Here is a 10,422-nt window from a genome sequence, read left to right as displayed (position 1 = left end):
GGGAAGGAGGAGAGGGGGGGGAAGGAGGAGAGGGGGGGAAGGAGGAGAGGGGGGAAGGAGGAGAGGGGGGGAAGGAGGAGAGGGGGGGAAGGAGGAGGGGGGGGGAAGGAGGAGGGGAGGGGGGGGGAAGGAGGAGGGGAGGAGGGGGGGAGGAGGGGAGGAGGGGGGGGGAAGGGAGAGGAGGAGGAGGGGGGGAAGGAGGAGGGGAGGAGGAGGAAGGAGGAGGGGAGGAGGGGGGGGCAGGAGGAGAGGGGGGGAAGGAGGAGAGGGGGGAAGGAGGAGAGGGGGGAAGGAGGAGAGGGGGGAAGGAGGAGAGGGGGGAAGGAGGAGAGGGGGGGAAGGAGGAGAGGGGGGGAAGGAGGAGAGGGGGGGAAGGAGGAGGGGGGGAAGGAGGAGAGGGGGGGAAGGAGGAGAGGGGGGGAAGGAGGAGAGGGGGGGAAGGAGGAGAGGGGGGGGGAAGGAGGAGAGGGGGGGGGAAGGAGGAGAGGGGGGGGGAAGGAGGAGAGGGGGGGGAAGGAGGAGAGGGGGGGGGAAGGAGGAGAGGGGGGGGAAGGAGGAGAGGGGGGGGAAGGAGGAGAGGGGGGGGAAGGAGGAGAGGGGGGGGAGAGGAGGAGAGGGGGGGAAGGAGGAGAGGGGGGGGAAGGAGGAGAGGGGGGGAAGGAGGAGAGGGGGGAGGAGGAAGAGAGGGGGGAGGAGGAAGGAGAGGGGTGGGAAGGAGGAGGAGAGGGGGGTGGAGGAGAGAGGGGGAGAGGGGGGTGGAGGAGAGAGGGGGAGAGGGGGGTGGAGGAGAGAGGGGAGGGAGGGGGGAGGAGAGAGGGGGAGGGGAGGGGGAAGGAGGAGGGGGAGGGGAAGGAGGAGGGGGAGGGGAAGGAGGAGGGGGGAGGAGGAGGAGGAGAGGAGGAGAGAGGGGGAGGGGAGCGGGGGGGCTGTATAGAGGGGGAGGGGCACAGAGCGACAGTAGAGATAACATTTGCATCATGGACATGGGATCTCAGTAATTGACTGCAGACTTCGAACTCAACAATGTTACAATTGACAATGTTCATGCGTATTTTACCATACATCAAAGACATTGAGTGCAGCAGCTAACATCTGCACCGCTGGCACAGAAAAAAAAAACGGAAAATAAAATTAAAACCTTATATATTTCCGAACAGTAGCTGATACCAAGGAGCGATGTTATGGCTATAATCTAATCTCCCATTTCAAATGCTGGTTGTGACCAGTTTCAACTGTGCTTGTGATTTAGGGCACAATCTGAACGCCCTTGATTAATCACTGCCTTGTAGTTACTGCCAAGGCACATTGTCCATAATAGGAATCAGGAGGTTCTTTGTCCGAAACGACCACGGGGGTTTGGATTTTGCTTTCAAGGCAGAAGCTGAAAAATTCAGGATGCGCTATTTTTTAGGAAGGGAGTTTCAAAAAATTGAGAACGTGAGAAAAATGCTCGCCATTTGAACTTGTTGCACTGCATCGAGTTGTTGTATATATAATCCAACATTTTAACTGGACTTTATACAATAGTAAAGTCCTTCGTTTCAGAATGAAAAACAGAATAGGGTTCATTTTGCCGCTTCTGCAACTCATTTGTCACAAACCCTGGCCAATGAAGATTTACTGCACCTTTTAACAGAGAGAATTGTACTTTTCCAAGTTATAAAATGCTGCAGTCATTACCTGTGGTCACTTAATTAAATACTGGCACAGAAAGCATTATTATATATAACATTCCTGCTTTTATTCACCGATAGGATCATGGTACATTCATTTGGAAAAATTTCAGAAACTGCGTAAACAAAGTAATGGCTGATTTTCACAGGCTATTTTTGTCAGTAAAACATCCCCAGGCTCTTCACAATGTTAAAGGCGCTATATAAATGCACATTGTCGTTGTCGCTTATTAAAATGACATTTTACACAAAAAAAAAAAAATTTTAAGCACAGAAAGGCATTGCAGGCCAAGGATGGCCCAACACTGCTCATTTCATCTTATATCCATGCATACGAACAAACAGAAATCCAAGAGATAATTAACACAGCAAACGGCATTGCCCAGGGTAGGGTGATTTTTTACAATGGACATTTGTATTCTTAATTTTAAATGCAGGAGAAAGCCACCTACAGGACTTCCACCCACCATTTCATCTTACGGATATATAATCAATTATAAACACAGTACCGCACAGAATCATAGAATGGTTACAGCACAGAAGGAGGCCATTCGGCCCGTCGAGCCCGTGCCAGCTCTCTGCAAGAGCATTTCAGCTAGTCTCACTCCCCCCTGCCCTTTCCCCGTGGTCCTGCAAATCTTTTTTCCTTCAGGTACTTATCCCATTCCCTTTGGAAAGCCACGATCGAGTGTGCCTCCACCACCCTCTCAGACATGGCATTCCAGCTCCTAACCACTCGCTCTCTGTGTCCAATCAGTACTGATGAAAGGTCATCGACCTGAAACGTTAACTCTGTTTCTCTCTCCACAGATGCTGCCGGACCCTCTGAGTGTTTCCAGCATTTTCTGTTTTTTTTTAAACTCCATGTTCAAAATGGGTTGTTAAAGAACATTGTAACTGAACACTGTTTGAAACCCCAGCCCCTAAATATTATTCAATGCAGAAGCCAATGTGCAATGATTATTGTAAAGTTCCATTACAAGGAAACAGCTCAATATCTTCAAAACACAACTTCCGTATCACCCCAAACAGGCATGTTTACGATTATACTCTAGATGACCAAAAGTTCAGATACAATCACAGAAGATTGATAGCCAGTGTGATTCCGATTAGTATAGTGTGCACCCGCTCTACTGCTGTTTTGTAAACATAAGATTTTGCATTTATGTTGTGCCTTTCAGAACATGCCAAAGCGCTTCACAGCCAATGAATTCCTTTTGAAGCGCAGTCACTGTTGTTATTTCGACAAGCGTGGTTGCCAACTTGAGCACAGCGCAGCATGGGGCCACAGACAGCGATGAGCTGAGTGACCAACTCATCATATGTTGGCAGTGCTGGTTGACCAACGAACATTGGCCAAGACACATTTGTCCCCGTTAAGCTGTACGGGGCCACACAGCGATCTGGAGATCCCACGCAGGCCACTCAACGGCTTTACAATGGGGGAAAAGAAAAAAAAACACGCGTGTGCGATAACTTGAATGGGCCGCGCACCCAAAACAAAATTAGCGGGAACACTGCAGGACACCAGGAGAATTTCCCTGCTCTTCTTCAAACAATGCCAATGACAGCACTTTTGACAATGCAACGCTCCTTCAGTACTGCACTGAGATTTTCAGTCTAGACTATGTGCTCAAGTTTCTGGAGTCCTGCCTTAATGGCTAACACCAGTGTTCTGATAACTAATGCTGCTGAATTAGCTCTGTCAGTTTCAAAATATTCAAAAGGACATATTCATTATAAATGCATGGTACATGCACCGACACTGAAATCTTCCCATACCAATAGATCAATACTGTAAAGGTTAAGGGGAGATTTAATAGAGGCGTTTTGATAAGAGTAGATCGTGAGAAACGGTTTCCAATGGCAGGAGGGTCGGTAACCAGAAGACACAGATTGAAGATAACTGGCAAAATAACCCGGGGGGGAAATTCAGAGAATTTTTTTACATGCTGAGTTGTGATCTGGAACGCGCTGCCTGAAAGGGCGGTGGAAGCAGATTCAATAGTAACTTTCAAAAAGGAATTGGATAAATATTTGAAAAGGAGAAATTTGAAGGGCTACGGGGAAAGAGCGGGGCGAGTGGGACCAGTGTCCCCGGTAAGCCGCACCGCCTCCTGCGTGGTCTGCCTCCCCCCAATGTGCGGCCCATTCAAATTTTTGCGCATGTGCGGTACCTACACTGTAAAAGCCGGTAAGCGGCCTGCGCGGGACCTCTCGGACCACGGCGCGGCCACGCACGCACGCACCTTAGCAGGAGCTCTGGATGGGACTAATTGGAGAGCTCTTTCAAAGAGTCAGCACAAACACGATGGACTAAATGGCCTCCTTCTGTGCTGCACGAACCTGCGCATTAAGCACCGTGTGTCCAACTCTGCATCAGCGTGACGGGGAGAGGTTACTCTAACTGATTAATGTCAAGCAGCATGCTGCATCTGTCATACATACAGCCTGACGGACCAGCTACAGTCTGCTGTAGTTACTGTAAGCATGCATGTTCCTGCAGTCAATGGGCCTTTTCTGTTGACCAACTTAAACAAGGTCGATGTAATGCGTGCGTCACATCTGTCAACTTTACAAATTGGTACATGCAATTCAGCGAGAAATCTTCACGTGACTGCTAGATTGAATACTCATCCTCAAACATGCTCATAACTTCAGAAGATCGGCCCTGATCTTATTGAATGGCGGAGCAGGCTCGGGGGGCCAAATGGCCAACTCCTGCTCCTAGTTCTTATGCTCGTGTGTTGGAAGTTTTTTACGGAAAGACAAAAATTAAACTAAATGTAGTGTTGGATCTGTATAAAATTATTCTGAAGAAAACCATTGCTAAGTACCCCCTTTGGTAAAGGACACAAACTGTAAGTACAGAAAGTTAATTTATCAGCTAATGCTGCATGTTTCAATTGTGACAGAATGATAATGGCAAAATCCTTTTGTTCTGCTTGTATCTTGGCCACTATGTATCCCTCAACATCACTGAAACAGGTGATCTGGTCATTATCACATTGCTGTTTGTGGGAGCTTGCTGTGCGCAAATTGGCGGCCGTGTTTCCTACATTACAACAGTGACTCCACATCAAAAAAAGTACTTCAATAACGACTACAACTTATATTTATATAGCGCTTTCAATGTAGTGAAACATCCCAAGGCCCTTCACAGGAGCGATAATCAAACAAAATTTAACACCGAGCCACATAAGCAGATATGCTGGGCGGGAGGGTATGCTGTGAGGAGGATGTCGTGAAACTCCAGTACGATTTGGACAGGTTGGGTGATTGGGCAGAAGCATGGCAAATGCAGTATAATGTGGATAAATGTGAGGTTATCCACTTTGGTGGCAAAAACAGGAAGGCAGATTATTATTTGAATGGCAATAGATTGGGAGAAGGGGAAGTGCAACGAGACCTGAGTGTTCTTGTGCACCAGTCGCTGACGGTAAGCATGCAAGTGCAGCAGGCAGTTAAGAAGGCAAATGGTATGTTGGCCTTCGTAGCAAGAGGATTTGAGTACAGGAACAAGGATGTCTTGCTACAGTTGTACAGGGCCTTGGTGAGACCGCACCTTGAGTATTGTGTGCAGTTTTGGTTGCCTTATCTGAGGAAGGACGTTCTTGCCATGGAAGGAGTGCAGCGAAGATTCACCAGGCTGATACCTGGGATGGCAGGAATGACGTATGAGGAGAGATTGGGTCGATTGGGCTTATACTCACTGGAGTTTAGAAGATTGAGAGGGGATCTCATCGAAACCTATAAAATTCTGTCAGGCCTGGACAGGCTAGATGCAGGAAGGATGTTTCCGATGGCCGGGGAGTCCAGAACCAGGGGTCACAGTCTAAGGATAAGGGGTAAGCCATTTAGGACTGAGATGAGGAGGAATTTCTTTACCCAGAGAGTGGTGAACCTGTGGAATTCTCTGCCACAGAGAGCGTTAAATATATTCAAGAAAGAGTTGGATATATTTCTTAAGGCTAAAGGGATCAAGGGATATGGGGAGAAAGCAGGGACAGGGTACTGAGTTTGGATGATCAGCCATGATCACATTGAATGGCGGAGCAGGCTCGAGGGGCCGAATGGCCTACTCCTGCTCCTATCTTCTATGTTTCTATATTAGGGCAGATGACCAAAAGCTTGGTCAAAGAGGTAGGTTTTAAGGAGCGTCTTAAAAGGAGGATTAAGAGAGGCAGAGAGGTTTAGGGAGAGATTCATTGGCTGTGAAGCACTTTGGAAGGTTGTGAAAGGCGCTATCTAAATGCAAGTTTTTTTTCTTTCTTAAAGATTCCCATTCTCAACTCGCACAGCCCCGGGGAAAACCAAGATGCTACCTGTAAATATTCGCAGAATCATGGGATGCTTACAGCACAGGAGGCCGCCATTCGGCCTGTCGAGCCCGCGCTGGCTCTCTGCAAGAGCGCTTCAGCGGGTCCCACTCCTTGTTGAACTATTCTAGCTCAAATACTGGTCATATTTTACATGGAAATGTATAGGATATATATTGTTGAATCTCTCAAGTGGACAGAAGCAGCTGATTCTCAAGTTGGGTTTATCCAGTAACAGATCATCACACCCGGTTTGCCTTTATACTCAGTTAGTTAACATTATGTAATCTACCCGCTGCAATGCAACCAACCCTGCAAACACACACACCAGAAATAAACATTAAAACACCGCACTAATAATCGCTGTAGCCCTGGTGGATACTGATACATCAGCAGAACCTTTAAATATAGCACGAATATTTATGGCTCTGTGTATTCAGCTTCTTCCTAAATCAAGATGAGGGGGAGGGGGGTGGATGGGAATCTTTGTTAAAATTTTCACACGACCGTCAATCAACCATTTCGAGTAAACCCTTTGTACTCTGGGCAAACGGGTAATGAACTGCCCCCTTATCAAGTTTGCGGCTTTCCCCTTGTGGTTAGGATACAAGGCTACACAGCTGTTGCGGCTGGAGGCATTTCTGCTCAGAATGCGGTCCCCCAGAACTGCGACCGCTATCGATGATCCGAAACTGACCCTTTGGGGTAACAGATTGAAGCATAAAATACCGCCTGGGTTTGCAGCAAGAGCGGGGCGGGCAGGTCGGGGAGTAAGACATCCCAGCACAATCCGAACACGAGGTTAGCAAGGCAGCTTTGTTATTGAGGAGGGTGGGAAGGTGGAGACGATTCATTTCAGGGGCAAATTGCAACTGCCTGCTTGCGGGTTGTTTATTAGGGAAAAAAAGAGACAAGGAGCCCCGAGCGAAACTTACAAGGCTCGCATTGTGTCAATTACACAAGCTCGCAGAAAGCGCTCCGAAATCAACAAAACACAAATCCAGCACAAGACACTTGCAGCCACAGCCTGAAATGATTCAAAAAGTCCTTTTTTTTCCAATCCCATCTCTACCGAGAAATAAATTTAAGATTTATGTAACTAAGTTGCAGGCACGATAATCTCCTTTAATTGCAAAGGCGCCTGATCAGCTACTAAAGTAAAAGTTAAAAGTCGGTCGAGTGGCTACAATCTGTAGTTGTTACCATGTAGCACCGTCGACAGGCCTGCTGATACAGTAACCCAATGCTAGAGGGAAAAAAGAAGCGATTTCAACACTAGCATTTTGCTCATTAACTTTTTTTCCACCCCCTCTCCTCCTGCCAGCATGCAAAAAACCTACCTGCGTTTTCCTGCAGAGCCCCCCAGCCTCAGCAAGGAGGGAGGGAGAAGGAGACACGCAGCAATTCTGTCTTTCTTTTGAATGTATATATGTTTACACCGACAGCAAGAAAGCTGCTACTGCCCCCTGCGACCTGTTAAGCTTCACAAGACGCCATCGCCTGAGAATTGCTACAGTCAGGCCAGACGTGGGATCGCAGCGCCAACCATTCGAAGACCCAATAAAAAAACAGAGGTGGGGGGTGGTCATCAGCAGCAGCTAGAGAAAGACGTGCCAAGAGCTGGGGGGAAAACAAAAAGAAAAATACAGGGTTTGCAACAACAGTTTTTACAATCCGCTGCTAACCCTTCCAGACTCGCTGAGACGAGGAGGGTGATTTCTGGTTCAAAATGTGTGTGTGCGGCTTCCACCCCCCCCCGGCGAGCGGGTGGTTGGGTCGGAGTTGGAACGTCACGGATGTATCAAAATGCTGCAGGAGCAGGCAAGGGGCTGGTCACTGGATGGAGCAGGCAAGGCAGGGCAGGTCACTGGATGGAGCAGGCAAGGCAGGGCCTGGTCACTGGATGGAGCAGGCAGGGCGCTGGTCACTGGATGGAGCAGGCAAGGGGCTGGTCACTGGATGGAGCAGGCAAGGCAGGGCAGGTCACTGGATGGAGCAGGCAAGGCAGGTCACTGGATGGAGCAGGCAAGGCAGGGCCTGGTCACTGGATGGAGCAGGCAGGGCAGGTCACTGGATGGAGCAGGCAAGGGGCTGGTCACTGGATGGAGCAGGCAAGGCAAGGCAGGGCAGGCAAGGGGCTGGTCACTGGATGGAGCAGGCAAGGCAGGGCAGGCAAGGGGTTGATCACTGGATGGAGCAGGCAAGGCAGGGCCGGGCAGGCAAGGGGCTGGTCACTGGATGGAGCAGGCAGGGCAGGCAAGGGGCTGGTCACTGGATGGAGCAGGCAAGGCAAGGCAAGGCAGGGCAGGCAAGGGGCTGGTCACTGGATGGAGCAGGCAAGGCAGGGCAGGCAAGGGGCTGGTCACTGGATGGAGCAGGCAAGGCAAGGCAAGGGGCTGGTCACTGGATGGAGCAGGCAAGGCAGGGGGCTGGTCACTGGATGGAGCAGCACTGGGCTCCTGGACTGAAAAGAAAGACTTGTAATTTATATAACGCCTTTCACGTCCTCAGGACGTCTCAAAGCGCTTTACAGCCAATCAAGGACTTTTTTTGGGGGAAGTGCAGTCACTGTTGTGATGTAGGAAATGCGGCAGCCAAATCGCGCACAGCAAGCTCCCACACATACACACACCAGATAATCTGTTTTCAGCGGTGTCGATTGAGGGATAAATGTTGGCCAGGGCGCACTCCACCTACCGGCTCTTCGATCGAAATAGTGGCCGCCGGATCTTTAGCGTCCACCCGAGAGGGCAGACGGGGCCTGGGTTTAACGTCTCACCCGAACAACGGCACCTCCGACAGTGCAGCACTCCCTCAGCACTGCACAGAGTGTCAGCCTAGATTTTTGCGCTGGAGTCCCTGGAGTGGGACTTGAACCCACAACCATCTGACTCGAGAGTGCTGCCCACTGAGCCACGGCTGACTGGACTGGTGTGTGCATAACACGGGCACCTCAATTGCATGCTCCATGTGGGTGAATGGTTCTATTAAAGAGTTTAAAGTAATTGCAATCATACATGTATAAATAAAAAGCGGGGTGGGTGGAGTTTGACACAGGACATCTTGTGAGTTGCAGCCCAGCTCCTTGTCTCTTTACTAATAGAGTTACCACCTTGTCCAAATCACTCCTCCTAGCACGTTTTCCAAGAAGGAACCCACCCTGTTCCGCAAATGCAGGCGTGCTTTGATTCCAAGGTTTAGTTCCTTTCAAAAAACAAATCTGTCGATGTAACTTTTTCAGCGCTGCCGCACTATGCGTGTTCTGACAAAGGGTTTCGACCTGAAATGTTAACTCTGTTTCTCTCTCCACGGATGTTGCCGGGCCTGCTGAGTTTTTCCAGCGTTTTCTGTTGTTATTACGTGTGTCTGGTGTCAGCCCTGGCTCACTCGATAGCACTCTCGCACTCTGAGTCAGAGGGTTCACGGCTTGAAGTCCCACTCCGGAGGTTTCAGCACGCAGTCTAGGCTGACACTGCCAGTGCAGGACTGAGGGAGTGCTGCACTGTCGGAGGTGCCGTCTTTTGAATGAGAAGTTAAGCCGTGGCCCTCTGTCTGACCTCTCGGGTGGACATAAAAGATCCCGTGGCACGATTCCGTGGTTGATTGGCCATGATAAAAATTGACCCTTAGTGTTAGGGGGGATTAAATACGTGGGGTTACAGGGTTACGGGGATAGGGCTTGGGTGGGATGGCTGTCGGTGTAGGGACCGGGTGCTAGGGTTTGGATGATCAGCCATGATCTCGTTGAATGGCGGAGCAGGCTCGAAGGGCCGAATGGCCTACTCCTGCTCCTATCTTCTATGTTTCTATGATTCGAAGAAGAGCAGGAGAGTTCTCCCTGATATCCTGGCCAATATTTATCCCTCAACCAACATCACTAAAACAGATTATCTGGTCATTTATTTCATTGCTGTTGGTTATTTCATTGCTGTTTGTGGAACCTTGCTGTGTGCAAAGAGGCTCCTGTATTTCCTACATTGTAACAGTGACTACTTTTCAAAAAAAGTACTTCATTGTCTCTAACGTGCTTTGGGGCATCCGGAGGTCATGAAAGGCGCTATATGACGTTCAGGCTTGGGCTGATAAGCGGCAGGTAACATTCGCGCCACGCAAGTGCCAGGCAATCACTATCTCCAACAAGCGAGAGTCTAACCACCTCCCCTTGACATTCAATGGCATTACCATCGCCAAATCCCCCACCATCAACATCCTGTGGGTCACCATTGACCAGAAACTTAACTGGACCAGCCACATAAATACTGTGGCAACAAGAGCAGGTCAGAGGCTGGGTATTCTGCGGCGAGTGTCTCATCTCCTGACTCCCCAAAGCCTTTCCACCATCTACAAGGCACAAGTAAGGAGTGTGATGGAATACTCGCCACTTGCCTGGATGAGTGCAGCTCCAACAACACTCAAGAAGCTCGACACCA

At 49.6% G+C, this 10,422-nt stretch overlaps 1 long non-coding RNA gene across 1 annotated transcript in view; it reads right to left on the bottom strand.

Moving 5' to 3' along the window:
* LOC147098634 (uncharacterized) overlaps window positions 1-7,553 on the bottom strand; it is a 679,602-nt gene extending 672,049 nt beyond the window's left edge. Inside the window, exon 1 of the long non-coding RNA XR_015074208.1 lies at window positions 7,333-7,553. This is a non-coding gene — a long non-coding RNA (uncharacterized LOC147098634). The remainder of the gene's footprint in view (window positions 1-7,332) is intronic.
* Between the last annotated feature and the right edge of the window lie 2,869 nt (window positions 7,554-10,422).

The sequence above is a fragment of the Somniosus microcephalus genome, chromosome 29 (genome assembly GCF_052327205.1).
Source record: "Somniosus microcephalus isolate GS21.2 chromosome 29, FLI_Smic_1.0, whole genome shotgun sequence".
In the NCBI taxonomy this organism is placed as follows: domain Eukaryota; kingdom Metazoa; phylum Chordata; class Chondrichthyes; order Squaliformes; family Somniosidae; genus Somniosus; species Somniosus microcephalus.
Note: the sequence above shows the minus strand (reverse complement) of the source record. Positions and strands in the feature narration are given on the sequence as shown.